The sequence below is a fragment of the Mustela lutreola genome, chromosome 5, assembly GCF_030435805.1.
Source record: "Mustela lutreola isolate mMusLut2 chromosome 5, mMusLut2.pri, whole genome shotgun sequence".
In the NCBI taxonomy this organism is placed as follows: domain Eukaryota; kingdom Metazoa; phylum Chordata; class Mammalia; order Carnivora; family Mustelidae; genus Mustela; species Mustela lutreola.
In genome coordinates, this window is record NC_081294.1 from 143,449,638 (window position 1) to 143,466,408 (window position 16,771).

Consider the following 16,771-nt stretch of genomic DNA (forward strand, 5'->3'; position numbering starts at 1 on the left):
AAGGTGAAAGCTTTGCAGATCTTAAAGTTCTTGGCAAATGGTCTGCAACTGACAGAGCCCCACCTTGGTGTGGGGGCAGAGGGATCATTTCAGGAGAAAGGGAGTACGAGGAAGAGACCCTCAAACATTAAAGGAGAAATCTGCATTTTAAAGTGATAGGCCAAGGGCCCAGAGCTGAAATGTGTGGAAGCACTACTCTGAAGGTCTGCATTATGCCTCCCTTGAGGGTGATGTGCAGAGCAAATGTGCCTGCCAACCAGGAATGCACCAGTTACTTAGCTAATTCTGGGCTAGAGCTCTGAGTTCAGCACCCCAGAGAAGCTCCTGAGTAAATATGCTTCGTTGCCTCTCCTAACCTGCAGAACCTGATGAAAGTTTGGGGAACTAAAAGGGAACAACTTCATGTTTTCCAATCTGTACTTTGCAAATAGTGCTTTTATATTTAAAAAAGAATCCAGGAAGTGCATCTTAAAGTGATGCTCATAAAATTAAACCTGGGACTCTCTGTAAATATCAGACAATCTAACTTTTTTTTTTAATCTATTACACAGAAATTTTTAGGGCAGAATATCTACTACACAGTCAAAGAACTTGAGAGCTCAGAGCCACCTCACATCAGAAGGGGTATTTCAAATACAGACTTTGAGAAAGTTATAAATACAGATGGATGCTGAAAAAAAAAAAAATGGGAGCAAGGAAGTTTCAAAGAAAAACTGCACAAGCAAGGAAAATTTCACACAAGACTATTGCACTGGGGGTCGAGATTATTGCAACGACAGAGGGAAATTGAACTCTGTTGAAAGAAAAGGGAGGGGATAACATTAGGCTGCCTCAGTCAGAAGGCAGAACTGGGTTTGGAGGGTATTTGCAGATAAGTTCCCCTCCTAGCAGAGGGCAACCTCATAGGAATAGAGGAACTCAAGACTTGCAGTATCCTAGTCTGCTACTAGGGAAAAGAAGAAAGGGGCTTTTGTCTCCATCTCTGCCTGGGCTCTTTCTGGCACTGGTATGTTGCTTTAGGTTTAATATATTTTTTCTTCAGAACAAAACAGAACCTTATTTCATAGTGTTTGTTAATTTCTGTAATTTCTCTGACTATAGCTGACTTCAAGCTATTATTTGATCACACTGAAATGGTAATTTGGGAAGAAATACAGTAAAGTCTTTGGAGGTAGCACCAGCCCACTCAAGTAAGCACACCACCACTGCCTTTTAGCCATACATACCGGCAAAAAACAAGAGAGAGAGACATCCAGAAATAATAATAAAATATCCTGTTGATCCCGCTTCTAATTAATGAGACTTTACACAATGCACAAAGAGAAGTTTAAGATATGAATAGCTTGGGGCACCTGGGTGGCTCAGTGGGTTAAGCCACTGTCTTCAGCTCAGGTCATTATCTCAGGGTCCTTGGATGGAGTCCCGCATCGGGCTCTCTGCTCAGCAGGGATCCTGCTTCCCCCTCTCTCTGCCTGCCACTCTGCCTACTTGTGAATCACCCTGTCAAATAAATAAATAATTTAAAAAAATATATATGAAAAGTGTCTGGGGCGCCAGCATGGCTCAGTCAGTTGTGCATCCAATTCTTGATTCTGGTTCAGGGTCCTGAGTTGGAGTCCCTCATTGGACTTAGCACACAGTCTTCTTGAAATTCTCTCTCACTCCGTCACTGCCCCTGGTCCTGTCTCTCTAAAATAAACAAAAAAAGTCTTTAAAAAACTATATAAACAGTATCCAAAAATGGAGTGAAAGACTGTTCCAGTTAAGCAATGTGGCCTTACTTTGACATTTACTTAAGTGTTGGCTTCTGCAGGACCCTAAAATTAACTGAATTTTATTTGTAACCTTTACCATGCCCACCGTGCCACAACATGGACTTCTCCCACTCACAAAGTACATTCTAAACGTCATGGGTTTATGTTTTCACATTTAACAATAATTAAAATGAAATCAATGAACTATGCATATATTTACATTTTGAATTGCATGGACATGATAAGTAACTTTTTCGATAAAAAGTTAAGGGTGACAGCTTATTCAAAGCACATAGCAATAAGGAGTGAAATAAAAGCGTTAGAAAGTGCTCCCTTTTCATTCAATTAGGTAAATGAATTCCCACCTGGAAGGTGATGCTCTCACTGGAATAACTGTCATAGATTAATGGCAGCATTTCCAATGCAACCACTGATAAAGGATTTTTCTGTTTTTTAATACAGTACTCTTCATAACGGGTGTTACAATCTTCCTACACAGTGGTTTATTTTTTTCCATGTGCATAATTTTCATTTGTTATTCAAACAATGATGCTCTCTGAAGTACACTTAGATACCAGAGCAGACTGAAGATTGTTAATGAATTTTTAATTGTCATCATTTTTTTTTAAGAATTTATTTGACAGAGAGAGAGAGAGATCACAAGTAGGTAGAGAGGCAGGCAGAGAGGGGGGGAAGCAGGATTCCTGATGAGCAGAGAGGCTCAATCCCAGGACCCTGAGATCATGACCTGAGCCGAAGGCAGAGGCCCAACTCACTGAGCCACCAGGGGCCCGTCATCATTTTACTTTAAACTTAATAATTATCAAGAGTTAAAAATCTCTCCATTCTACATTAAAGAATGTAAGGCCTTTGAAATTTTCTGTACAACTTCATGTTACTAGTTGCTACATTTTCCACTACCCTTGACAAACACACCAAACTCTTCTACCATCATTATGGTTAGGGATCAGCTGCTTGTCAAGTTGGGAAAACTTATTTGCAGAAGCAGAAGTGGATTTTTATTCTTTAAAGTGCAAAATATCATTTGTTCCTCAGTTTAAAATGAGTAAAAAGTCTGTTTAATTTTTTTTCCCTTCTTTATATCTCTATTATTTGTTTCAGAAGAAAAATGTTTATTGTCAGTAGATACTAAATGCCTCAGGAAAAATAGGATCCCTTGACAGAATGTCTTCTGCTGGATAAGGGGAAATGACAGACTAAAGTCATTTTACAGAGCGAAATTACCAAAATAAACTAGAGCAAGACACCTGAGATCTACTGAATGAGCGGCTGTGAAGTCAAGGCCACAGTCCTGTGCCCTCAAAGAATGAGACCTGGGAGAAGTAGGCAACAGGACCTAATGAATTCAATCCACTCCTACTTTCCAAGACTCAGATGCACTGAAAGGACACAAAAATGGATTTGTTACATTAAAACTTGATTTAATAAATTTTGGGGAGTTCTTACTGCTTACAGAGAGATACTACGTTTAAACACTCATATACATCAGAGGTGATGATCAGAATGGCAATCATCCATCAGAAAGGACAGCAGGGACAACACAAATTCAGGGTCCTAGTGGTGCCCTACTATAGCAGGCTTAACTCTTTAGATACTGAATCATGGAGATCTGGGGGATTCCTGGTAGAAAGGGTTAATGAACATCTACCAGTGTCAGTATTTTATTATCCTTCCCTTCTAACTGAATCTAAGTCCTGTACCATATTTAATTTTGTGCACACCTGTTCCTTCTAGCAGATACTGCTAAGGTTCTTTTTTATTTTGTTTTATTTTATTTTATTTTATTTTATTTTTAAAGATTTTATTTATTTATTTGACAGAGAGATCACAAGCAGGCAGAGCAGCAGGTAGAGGGGTGGGGGTGGGGGGAGCAGGCTTGCTGCTGAGCAGAGAGCCCGATGCAGGGCTCGATCCCAGGATGCTGGAATCATGACCTGAGCTGAAGGCACTGAGCACCCAGGCGCCCCTATTTTATTATATTTTTAAGTGTGGAGCTTAACACGGGGCTTGAACTCATGACCCTCATGTCAAGACCTGGGCTGAAATCAATAGTTGGACACTTAACTGACTGAGCCACCCAGGCACCCCAATGACTAATGCCTATTTCCTTCCTATCCTCCTAATCCTGATACATTTTTAAACAGGAAATATTTCATCCTGTCACCCAAGCATAATTTTTCAATACTGTACACTTCTGTCTTCCTCTCACATCTCATATTTATACCCCCCATTCTCCTCCTCCCTCAACTTATAACACCAGAGATTTTGCTCAGCATTTTTCCTTTCATCTACTTAATATGCAAATAAAATAACAGGTGTTGTACTGGGAGACAGGGAAGAAAGCCAAAGTGTTAGTACTCTTATGTGTCAGGATTCTTTTTACACACACAACTTTACTGTGATTGTCCTAACTGACCGAGAGAGTAACACTCGAAGGGCTCCTGAGTGTCATGGCACTGAATACGGATTTGTGAAGACATGAAGAGGAAATGGTTCTGTCTAGGAACAGATCCTCACTTGACACCTCTGTCTTCCCCTAGTCATCGGTCCTGTTTCACATTATGTAGTAGGACGAAGTTACAGCCAAATACCAGACTTGGAAAGTAATTTTAAAAGAGGTCAAATTCCTTTAGGCTCACAAGTGTTCAGTGCACATATTCTAGCAATGGCACTATCTTTATTCTTTTTAACTGAGTTCCCTAGTATGGGTGAGTCAGTACAAAGCTAGAGAGGTTTGTTTTGTTGTTTTTGTTTTTTTGTTTTTAAGTATGATTAAGTTCATTCAACAAACACTTTCAATACTGAAATATGCTGACACGTAAATCACTCAAAATCCTTCTGGGAAGTAAGGTACAAGTGTATCAGGCACTGGTGCCAGTGCCAGAATTATTAAGAATGTTAGACAGGCAAAAAGGATTATAATAGGGTAATGGCAAGTGCAATGACAAGAGTGAAAGTCTAGGGTATTAGCTGTAGGAAAACACAGGATGACGGCCCATACAAGGGCAGAGGATAACCATGGAAGGCTTTTTGAAGGTATGGATGCTGAACTGAGTGAATATCAGTGAGACTTCCAAAGTGAAGACAGAAGAGATGTCCCAAGCATTGACTACTGAACATAGTGATAAAGGAAATAGTCTGTAAAGCTATAAAGGTATAAGGGGACAAGGAAAACCTGAGTCTAAATTCTCTGGTTTAATAATTATTGGGTCTGAGCAGATAACTCTTCTTCCATAGACTTAATACTCTTGGGCAGCCTTAGAACGACAGAAAGAAAGAGAAAGAACACTGAGCAACATGTAAGTACTCAATAAATGATATTTCACCTGTAAAATCTTGGTGATGCCTTCAGGGGACTGTAAGGATTTCCACATACTTGGAGTGAAATTATTTAAGTTAGGAAATGATAACAAGGCAGAAAAGAGAGTTGAGAGTGAACAGATTCACTGACAGAAATGACTACCTGTTGTTGAGCACTGTGGTTTTCAGACGAACACACTGATGCACAGTTTGAGGTACAAAGTCTTTGTGAGGGATCAAAACTATGAAGGGAAGGATGAAGTGGGATAGGAAAGACAGAAGTCACTCGCCATAAGGCAAGGCAACTCTCAAGTAAGCAATGCTTTTTAGAGCTGGGTGTGTAGGCAGAGATGGTCCAGTCTTTCTACCTCTGCTTCCTTCATTTTCTACATGTGGGCTGCCCCAGGAGGGCATGACTTCAGACAAAGCACCTTACAGTTACTGAGATGAACAGTCTCTGCACTGTGGCATCAACTCCCTCCCTGAAGGGAAACCCAGGAGGTATATCTCTGCATCTGTCAAAAGAGTGTTCCCTAAAACCATGTCCCCCTCTCCTTCTGGGTAAAGGAAAAGTGGGCTCTTCTCAGCCCCCTGAGAGCTGGACAGAGCACCTGACTCTGTAGACAATGAAGACTCCAAGTATGAGTCTTCTATTTCTCTCCTCCTATACCATGTTCTTCAAAGAGACTCTATGTTCCAGATGGGGCAGCTGTAAGACAAATGAGCCTCCATCCCCTAGCATGGCCAAGGGGCTTACATGGACATGATTCAGAAGAGTTCAACCTCCAGGTACAATGTACTGAGGAATTGTTACAGGAATTAAGGAAGATGGTAGTATTATCAGATCTGTCTTCAGAAAGATCAAATGGGCTACCATATGTAAGATTCTTTGAAATGGATGAAGCTGGAGACAGAAACCTTCTAAGCTGCTGTTTGAGTGAGATAAAACGGATAACAAGGGGAAAGGATTTACGATCAAGGGAGAAAGGGAAGCTACAGTGAACCACTATACAATTTGATGACAGATTGGACAGAGGGCAAAATAAGCAGTCTGGGGTGTGAGACTGGTGTCATTCACTGTTATTTCCATCAGAGAGACTCTCATAGGATCAAAATGGCAACTAGTATTTACCAAATGCTACTGTGCACAAGCTATTGTGCTAGTAATAATCACTTTGCACACCTTTCTCTATTTCCTCAGTAGTCATTAGGCATCCCTTCTATTTTGCAGGCAGAATCACAACTTTACTTAGGAACTAGTTTTTTAATGTACCTTTACAGGTCTTCCTCATCCTGTTGAGTAAAATGTCAATGCAACTATGCCAACTGTTATAATTTTATTTCCCTTGTCAGTGATTTGTTAGACATGGTTATGTGACAGAAAAAAACAAGACAAAGAGGAAAGCCTTGTGAGAGACTTCTGGGATCATTTTCCTCCTAATTTAAAAAGCGGAAAAAAAAACAGGGACTTGCTCATTCCTGCCTTTGGCCATTGCCATGTGAGGCCCCTCTTCTGGGAGCTTCTCTGTATTCTTGTTGTACCCAAAGGGGAAAGTCTAGAGACTTCCAGAGAGAGTGACCAGAAGCCCTCACAACACGGAGCCACTGAGCTGACCCACTGTGATTACAGCCTATCCTGAGACTTATTATTGGAGGTAGCACATTTTTCCCATTGTTAAATCAACTTTTAGTTTATTCAGTTACTTGCAGCTAAAGGATCCTAACTGATATAAATGCTTTTATGTTCTTATCTATGCTTGAAGAAGGTAGGTGAAGGTAAAAGGGAACAGTCCAAACTGCCCAAATCTGTGAAAGTAGAGATCCTCTTACAGATTTAATAGTTATCTCAGGCAGTCACAATCTCGAGTTTTCTCCTCAATTATAAGATATCCTTCCTTCGTTTTGGAGGGCCTGAGTGGCATGGTCAGTTAAGCCTCCAATTTTTGGTGTCAGCTCAGGTCATGACCATAGGGTCATGAAATCAAGTCCCTCACAGGGCTCCATGATCAGAGCAGAGTCTGCTTGAGATTTTCTCTCTCACCTCTCACTCTTTCTCTCCCATACACACCCTCCCTCCCTCTCTCTCCCTTTCTCTCAAATAAATAAATCTAAAAAAGAAGAGATATCCTTTGTTTCACAGGATCTCAGGCACAGTTATTTTCTCAAATTGTGCTATGACCCTTAAATATTTCACTGTCTCAACTCACCATGTTGGGGAGAGTGCCATTAGTTCTGAATGGTTGTTAGTGACTGCTCAAGAACTGACTACTGAAATTCAACCTTTCATTAGAGACTGGTGTGCAATTTTGTGACCTCTAACAGGACCCTATGCTCTGCACATCACAGGACTATTTGCAGTGGTTGTTACTGGGGCTACCAACCTTTGCAGCACTGTATTCTTTTCAACAAAATGTGTTGTGAACAAATTCTCAGATTCTGTGTTTTGTTTCCAGCCTCATTAGTGGCTTAAATGAAACCATTCCTTTCATTGGAAGAAAACTGTCTATTTATCTTCAACAAAAACAACCTCAAATAGTGTAACCTTTAGAAAATGCATTCTTTTAATATTAATTTTATAGTAGTTCTCCAATGAAGGCAAGATATTCCTACAGGATACACAAAACGAAAAAATCATGTATTCGAAACCAAAACAACAACAAAAAGCAATCAGAGACTTTTAAACAAATGTTAACCTTAACCAAATCTTCTTCAGCTGAGTTTATTCTTTTTTTTTAGTCCTACAATGAGTATTAGAACATAGAGAACAATGATAGCAATACATTCCCTGAGCATGATGCTGTATTTCTGAAAATGAGATAACTGTATTAAATGCCAATCTCTCCACTTGAAGCTTGGACCCCATGTCTTCTCACCTTCTCAGAATCCTCAAACACTCCCTCTCCTGAACCAATTATTTCTCGACTTTTGATAGACTGTTACAACAAACAAGTAAACATGCACTAACATTGTTTTCTTTGAAATAAACCAAATAAAACCTGTCTTGACCTTAACCTCAATTATCTTCCTATCAGGGCTCCACTTTTCCCCCATTTCACTGTAAATTTTCTTGATAAACTTAGAATCATGTGATAGGATCTTCTAAATATACTCCAATCAGCTTTCCATCCGCTCTATTTCAGAGAGAAATCTTATCAAAGTCACTAAAAAATTTGTCTAGAGATCACTGTTCTTTCCTTATCTTTAACCACAACTATCCATTGATTTCAGCATGGTTTCACATCTTTCTCCTAAAACTCTCTCATCTCCTGATATCCAGGACCTCACATGCTTATGATTAACTGCCTACCTTATTAGCTGCTTGATCACAGGCTCCTTTCCTGGTTCTTTTCCTCCTGCTGAACCAAAAAATGCTCTGGGCTCTCTTATCAGCTCTAAATATGCTTTCTCTAGGGGACAGTTTTTCAAGCCTATGGCTTCAAATAGAAACTATTTGAATAAAAGTGACTTCCACTTCTGTACCTTTAGATACAAATTTGCCCTAGAACTCTAGACTCATGCATTAACACCCTGGTTGACATTTATCTGCAGGTGTTTCAATAAGCATCTTAAAATTAACAAAGCCAAGACAAAACTCTTGATTCTCTGCAAGATCCAACAACCAAACTACCTACTACCTCAGATTAACTTTCCTGAATAAACAATTCCATCCAAGTTCTCACACCAAACTCTAGGATTTTTGCAGATTTCTCACTATCCTTCAGAGATCCCCAACCTCAAATATACCTACAAAATGGTCAACATACCATGTACAGTTTTTCCTTAAAACATTTCCGAAATCTAATTTTGGTTCTCCATCTCTGCTACATAAACCACCAGTGCTCAGATTATTCACAGCACTAGAGCTGGCCTCTCTGCTTACGTTCTGTCACTACACTAAATTTTTGGTTTTGTTTTTTACTTACTAAGTTAACTTCACTGAACTATGATTTATACACAATAAAGAGCATCTATTTTAAGTTTACAATTCAATGTGCTAGTCAAATGTACCTCCCCATATAATCATTACCCATTCAAGATATGGAATATTTCTAACACCCCTCAAATTTTCCATGTAGCCATTTGCATTTTACCTTCCCTTGCTCCTGGGCCCAGGGAATAACTGATAAACTCTCTGTTACTGCCTATTAGTTTTACCTGTTTTGCAAATTAAATATGCAAGGATTTATATAGTATGTGCTCTTCTGTGTCCTAGATGGTCCAACATTACACTTTATGATCAATCAATGCTACATGCCTAAGTAGTCTGTTCCATTTTATAGTTTGGATATACCACAATTTAAGAAAAAAAAAAAAAAAAAGCAAAGAAAACCTTGGTGACCTTAGAGGATAAAAGCACTAAGTAGAGTATAATAAAAAAAATAAACATCATCACAATGAACTCCCTAAAAGTAATGTAATACAGAGCCAGGGAGATGATGTTAGGAAACCCACTATTAAATCATCCATTCTAAAAAACCATATGATCAAGGGAATGTACTTCAATGGGAAATTTTCAATACGAAAATACTGGGATGCATAAGTGCTGTAAGCATAATTAGTAAATGGACGGTGAGTTCATGGGAAAAGAGATTATGTTTTCTGAGATAATCACACATGGGTGACTTATGCTTAAAAATTATACAAAATCACTTGAAATTTCTCATAAAAATGCCAGGTATCTGAGGCATTCCCATTAAACACAATTTTCTTCTCCAGATAAGGAATGGAAAATTAGTCATAGGGTATTTACAGGTAATGTAGTTAGTACTAATGTAGTATTAAGTGGTCAGGAAGTCCTACTTTCAAACTGAAATTGGTCCTACCAGCTTTAATAAGTGATGTGTGTACTTCTCAAGTCTAGATAACCATTAGGGAGTCATTTCCAAAATATGCCAATACTTAAAGTGCAACCAGATGGAAGGTGCCCCAAAGAAATGTTCCAGGTATTTTTTCAGTTATTTGTTAATTTGTTTCACTTGTTGAATATACTCCTTAAAATAGTGCATCCTCCATTTTTGGTTAATTATCCTATAAATTTCGATTATGTCTTGCTGATTAACATTTTATTCAAGTCTTTTGCATCCTAGGTAATTTCCTGTAGAAACTTTGACTGTAAGGTGGACTTGTCTAATTTTGTTTACAGGTACTTTCAGTTTTGCTTCATATGTTTAGGAGTCTCTGTTATTAGGTACACAGAGTTTAGAACTGTTCTATTTTTGTGATGAATTGATACTTTTCTCTTTATGGAATACCCCTTCTCACTTTTGTTAATATTCCTAGTCCTGAGGACTTATTTCCTATTGAAGCAGATTTTCCCATCTTTTTACTATTAAACTATCTACAACTTCATATTCAAAATGCATTTTCTCTAGATGAATCCACCATAATATTCTTTGGCTTTTAGTTGGACAATTTAGAGCATTTATAATTAATCTAATTATTTATATGGTTGTTTTTAAGTATACCATCTGGATATTTGTTTTTCAATTTGTCCCACATATTTTTTTGTTCTCTTTCCTTGTATTCTTTCTGATTATTTAAATATTTTCATTATTCAATTTCTCTTCATGGTATTCTCAAGTTTATAAAGCAGGAGTTCTATAGTTTGTAGTGTGCATCTCATCACTGTGTACATTCAAGTAATTTTATGGCATTTGAAGATTGGAATTATGTAACATAATTTTTTACCTCTGTTAAACCTACTTTTGTTTATACTGTTACTGTCAATTTTCATCTACACATAACTTCCACAAATACATTACTTTTTAACTCAAATAATAAAACATATTTTAAAGAAACTGAAAAATGAGGGAACATTTTTATTTACCCATATAGGGACTTATTTAGTGTTTTTCATTCTTTGTCTTCCATTCCTTCAGCCTGAAGAAATTTAAAATTTCTTCTTGTGCAGACCTTCTGGTGATAAATTCTCCAAAGTTTTCTTTTCCTGAACATCATTTCAGGAAACATCATTTCATCATGAACATCATTTATTTTATTTTATTTTCATTTCTGAAGGATATTTTTTCTGGATATAGAACTCTAGATTGACACATGACAAAAAGTCAACCACGTTCTTGTATCTATTCCCCTCTATTTGATCTCCCTTGTTCTCTCCACTTTTAAAATCATATTTCTAATAATGATTTTATGGAATTTGAGTTTGAATTATATGTTTTGGAATTTTTTATTCCCCTGACTGGAATTTTTTGAATATCTAAGACATGTGGCCTTACCATTTTGAGCAAATTTGGAAAAAAGAAGTCCATTATTTCTTCAACTTCTATCCACCCCTTTTCAGAACACAAATAACACTAATAACACTACTGTTAGAATTTTTAGAACCATTCTCCAATTCATGGAAGATAGATATATATATATATATATATATATATTTTCCCCTTTAATGCTTCTGTATAGGCAATTTCTATCACTGTGTCTTTTAGTTCACTGATCTTGTTATTCATAGTGTTTAATCTGCAGAAAAATTTATCAATGCACATATATATTTGTGGTTCTTGACATTCCATTTTAGTTCCTCTTTAATATTTATTTGTATATTTACTCCAGTTCTTGAATGATCTGGATATTTCCTTTTCCCAGTATTCAGATACCTATATTAAAGGTCACGGGTCACTTTCGTGAAACACAGGGGAATTTCTACTGTGTATCTGCGCCAGTGAAAAATGATACCTCATCACACACCTAACCTGTCTTTCAGTCAGTGGGTTCATGGTCTAAAAACTGGATCACATCTAGAATCTGGGAAAAGACTGTGACGTTTTAATGGGCAGCTTTGCTTCTTCACTACCAATTTTTTTATTTATTTTGATTGTATATGTTATGGAAATCCCTTGTTTGTTGTCTATTCATTTCTTCTTAAAGAGTAATATATTCTGCTAACCCTCTCCTTACCTCATTGTGAAGCAAGCCTCCTCTGTCTGTGAAGCAGATCTTGCCACCCACTGTGATAACTGCACTTAGCTTGCTTTTGATTATTAAACACCAACATCTCCTCTTTGTTATTTTGAGATGCAAGCATACTAATTGGTATCAGGATGACCAGTTCTAAAACAGCACCCCTACTGTCATTCTTTGCCTAGAAAGAAGAGCCCTCACTGAGCTAATTTTTTATTCCCCTTTTACCAGCTCATTCCTTATAGCACTGTTGACTGGAATGTCCTCAAGGCCTTTCCATAATACACTATCAGCTGTTTATCCAACCTTTTGTAATATATCCTGCCCACCTCTCTGGGTTAATTCTTTCTCTTGCCATCCACCCTGAAATTTCTGGAAATTCTACTACATTTACTTTGGATCAGTCTTTGTTCCATGTTTCCAACAGTAATCCTAGGAGAGAGTTAGCATGATCTCCTAGGTTGGATGCCAAAATATTAAACTCTTTTCCACAGTGTATTGCTCCCACATTGATATACTTTCCTTTCCCCAACTTTCTTTTCTATGCTGCTTCTGCTTCATTCAGCACCCCCAGGATCTGATCCTGTGTATTCTTGTCTTCTCATAGTATATTGGTATGTGTAGCCAGATCATGCAGCAACTTCAGCATATGGTTTCCCTTTCCCTTAACAAGCCTAATACTTCTCCAGATGGGTGTTCTGGGATTTGTGCCAGTACTGCCTTAGACTGGGTTCCCCAAAAATGGGTTTTTTTAAATGAGAAAGCTGACCGGACAGTGCTCTTAGGAAGTTCATCTGAGAGAGTGTGAGAAAGGCAGACTTTGGGAGAAAGAGAAGCTGAACCATGACATAGTGGCAACTGAGCCTTTAGCCAATCTGCAGAAAGTTCTCAGGCTTGGGTACCCTTTAGAGTTGTCCTAAAATCAGTTAAGGATGCCAGGTCTTCAAATATCTCCATCATCCCATCACTGTCCACAGGTTGTCTCCCCACACTTCCTTCCCCATTCCAGGAAGGAATGTAATTTTCAACAAAGCAGCTATTTATTGTTGCCAAATAAAAAAAAATCCAACGAAGGCTTTAACTTTGGTCTATTGCATCAGCAGCTGGTGGACAGAGGCTTTGACCCTGAAGACATGCCCTGGGTGGGACACGTAATATCCACTACAGACATACTTAAACATTCAAAGGAGTTCCCCAGCTTCTTCTGATTTCCATAGCTATGTCTACAACTGCTTGATGCTTAGACAGTCATCTTGGTCAAATTTAGCACTTGCTACTTCATTCTAGTTTTTCTATTTCCTATCTGTTTATGGCATCACTATTCACCTTGGTAAACAAGACAAAACTCTGGGATTCATCCTTTAATTCCCCCATTTTTCTGTCTTTAATTTACGTGTGTGTATCGTGTGTATTTGGAATGCCCTTTCACCCTCTTCTCTACAGAGTAAAATTTTATTTGCCCTTCAAGGCCAACCTTGGATACCACTTCCTTTCTGGAACTATCTTCGGTTGTTATTAGCAAAATTAATTATTCTGTCCTCTAAGCCACTAATGTAGTTTGCATATCAGGCTACTCTTGTAGGGCTGCCCTAACAAATACCACAGCCTAGGTAGGTGGATGAATCAAGAATTTATTCCACACAGCTCTGGAATCTGGAGGATCAGGAATGAGCAGCCAGCATAACCAGACCCTGGTGAAAGCTCTCTTCCCAGCTTGGAGATAGCCACCTTCTCACATTTTCGAGTGCAGAAAGGGAGATAGAGTAAATTCTCTGCTGTCACGTCTTACAAGAGCACTGATCCCAGCATGAACCCCACCCTCATGATCTCATGTAAACTCAAGACCTTCGAAAGGCTCCATCTCCAAAAACCAGCACACTGGGGATTTGAGCTTCAACATATGACTTCATGGGAAGGAGGCAGACACAGTTAGTCCACAGCATATTCTGTAAGAGAGTCCTCTTACATGAACACCACACTGTGTTAATGTAAGTAGTGTACATATATAAATTCTCTTTAAACCATAAATTTCTAAAATGCAGGCACAGTCTCATTTCATTTTGATCTCTGGTAACTAGTACAGAGACAGCTATTGGGTTATGCTTAAGGCTTATCTACTGAATTACAAATAAATCTATATTATTAGTGTTCCTTTTCAAATATGAAATGCCTAGTCTCATTTCTCATTCTATGCTTTTTATCTGCTGGTAGCTTGCCAATATCGAGATTCTGGTAGTGATAAATGAGTTATGCTTACTGGGCAGACCCTATTCTGTACTCGCAGAACACAGTGCTTGCTCCTCACATCACTGTCCACAAATGTGAAAAGTTAAATGTTTACTGAGCTCCCTGGCACTTTTCACTTCAGTTACAGAAGGATACAGTCTATGCAGGTCCTATTTACCACTATATATCCTACGCCTAGTACCATGCCTTATACTAACAAGGCATGCTATAATTTTTTATCAAGTAATAGACATGTATATATTGAGCTTCTAGCTATGGAAAACAGAGCTATAGAAAAAACAAAACATTTCCAATATTCACCAAGAAAATATTTTAGATAGACTAGCTTGAGTACTGACTTTAAAGAAAGAAAGAAAGAAAAACAAGCAGTGATTCACACAGAAGCAGCACTAAGAAAAGAAAGGGCCAGCTTTCTCTGAGAAAAAGCATGTAGACTTCAAGGCTAACCTGAGCAAAAAGTGAGGCCTAAGTGGAGTTGCCAACAAGTTAACAAAACATCAAATAAAATGTTCCAGATATTGAAAACCGTGAATGCCCTAAATCAGAATTTAATCACATACAAGCACATGAATAGAAAAGATAAAGATTCTAAGGAAATAAATGTGACAATAAACACATTAGTAAGCATAGTGTTTTCTGAAGCCAATACCAAGTCTCTCCACACTGAAGAAAAAAAGACAAAGCCCTATGAAGGATTATCAGGGGATATATCTTTCACAAAATGAAAATAAGAGGCTGCTTACTAACTGTCACAGTCAATAATCAGAATACTAATTTATCAGCGGGTAGGAAAGTGGTAGGGATTATTATTTATATTAGTATGTTAATTTTAGCATTTATATGTATTTTCAAAAATGCAAAAACAATTAAAAATGACTTAATTTCAATCAGTTAGTGCACTTATTGTTATTAATCATGAAAATCATTTGCGCCTAGAACTGCCCATCCCATCTCTGTTTCATTCCTTGGCTGAGTCTCCAGTTGGCTACCAGCGAAGCTGTGTAGCACTGGTTCTTGCCAAGAGCACAGCTGATGGAGGAAATTGGGGTTTATAAACTAAAATCAATACATCAATACTTGGCTTAAATTATGATATACACCCAAACCTCCATTAGCCAAAGGACAGTGATAAATACAACAAGCCTATCAGGTCCTCTGAAAATTGATGATTCAATAGGCTGATTTAAATAGGGATGACTCACATTCCAGTAAATCTTCATTACTGTGAGCAAACCAGGTTGTAACCTTTTAGTGTTCTCAGAAGAAATTGGTTATTGATCATGAACAAAAGTCATAGAATTTGATACAAACATAATGCAGTGAGAAACGGGAAAGTATCCTTCATGTTAATGGCACTTGACACTGCCACGGACCTTCTTTTGAAGTAATTCAGATGGACTTAATGGGATTTTCTCCCATAAGAAACATTTTCCAAACCTTGAAATTTACTGTGTTCATTCCCTGTGTTGTATGGCAAGATTTATTTTCTAGAGTAATGGCTTTAAGCCCATAGAGCTTTCTGCAGTTTTGGACTTATAACCTCCTTGTTCTTAGTTTTTACTTAGTTTATGATTAAATGAAATAGACCCTATAAATCTTCACAATTAATCATTAATTTCTTATAGGCTTCTTTTTCAGGCAATCTCCAAGTATTTTTCAGATAGGTTTAAGTGTATCAGCAACCTGTTAGAAAATACCAAGTAGAGACACCTAAGTGGCTCAGTTGGTTAAGCATCTGCCTTCAGCTTGGGTCATGATCCCAGGGTCCTGGAATGGAACCCAGCAATGCATCAGGCTCCCTGTTCAGCAGGGAGTCTGATTGTCCCTCTACCTTTGCCTCTCCCCCCTGCTCATGCTTGCGCGCGCACACTCGCTCTCTCTCTCTCTCTCTGACAAATAAATAAATATACTTTAAATAAATAAATAAATAAAACAAAATACTAAGTTAAATAGTCCTTTGCTCTATCTCCAGGCTTCTGGATTATAGTTTGTTAGACTTTTTAATGACATATCTTTTTGCATTAGTTGTTCCATTCAACTAACAATAAACGTGTTGGTATTAAAACAAGAAGTGAAAGAAGATTTTAAGAAATACTTCCTTTTTAATGATGAATAATATATACAAATGGCTCAGTTTAGGCTGAGATTGAATAGGATCCTCTCCTTTACTGCCTTAAAACACAGAAATTATAAATAAAATAAAACACTGGGTAAATATCCTTACTACAAAATACCAATGAAATACCTTGTAATTAAGGTCTAATTACAAACTCTCTGTGTCAGCTTAAAAACTAATTTCCAGTTTAGGCAGAAATTCATCCATATGAAAATACAATGTGAGCTCAAGTTTTTGTTCTTAAATTAAAATGTAGAAATATTTTGTCATGTCATTTATTAATATATAGCAACACTGTAAGCAAGATAACAGTTAAAGCTCATAAATTCTACAGAGAGTCATAATGATGCATTACTTTGCAAAGCTTGACTCATAAACATAATTAGCCTTCTTTTTGCCATGAAACATATACTAT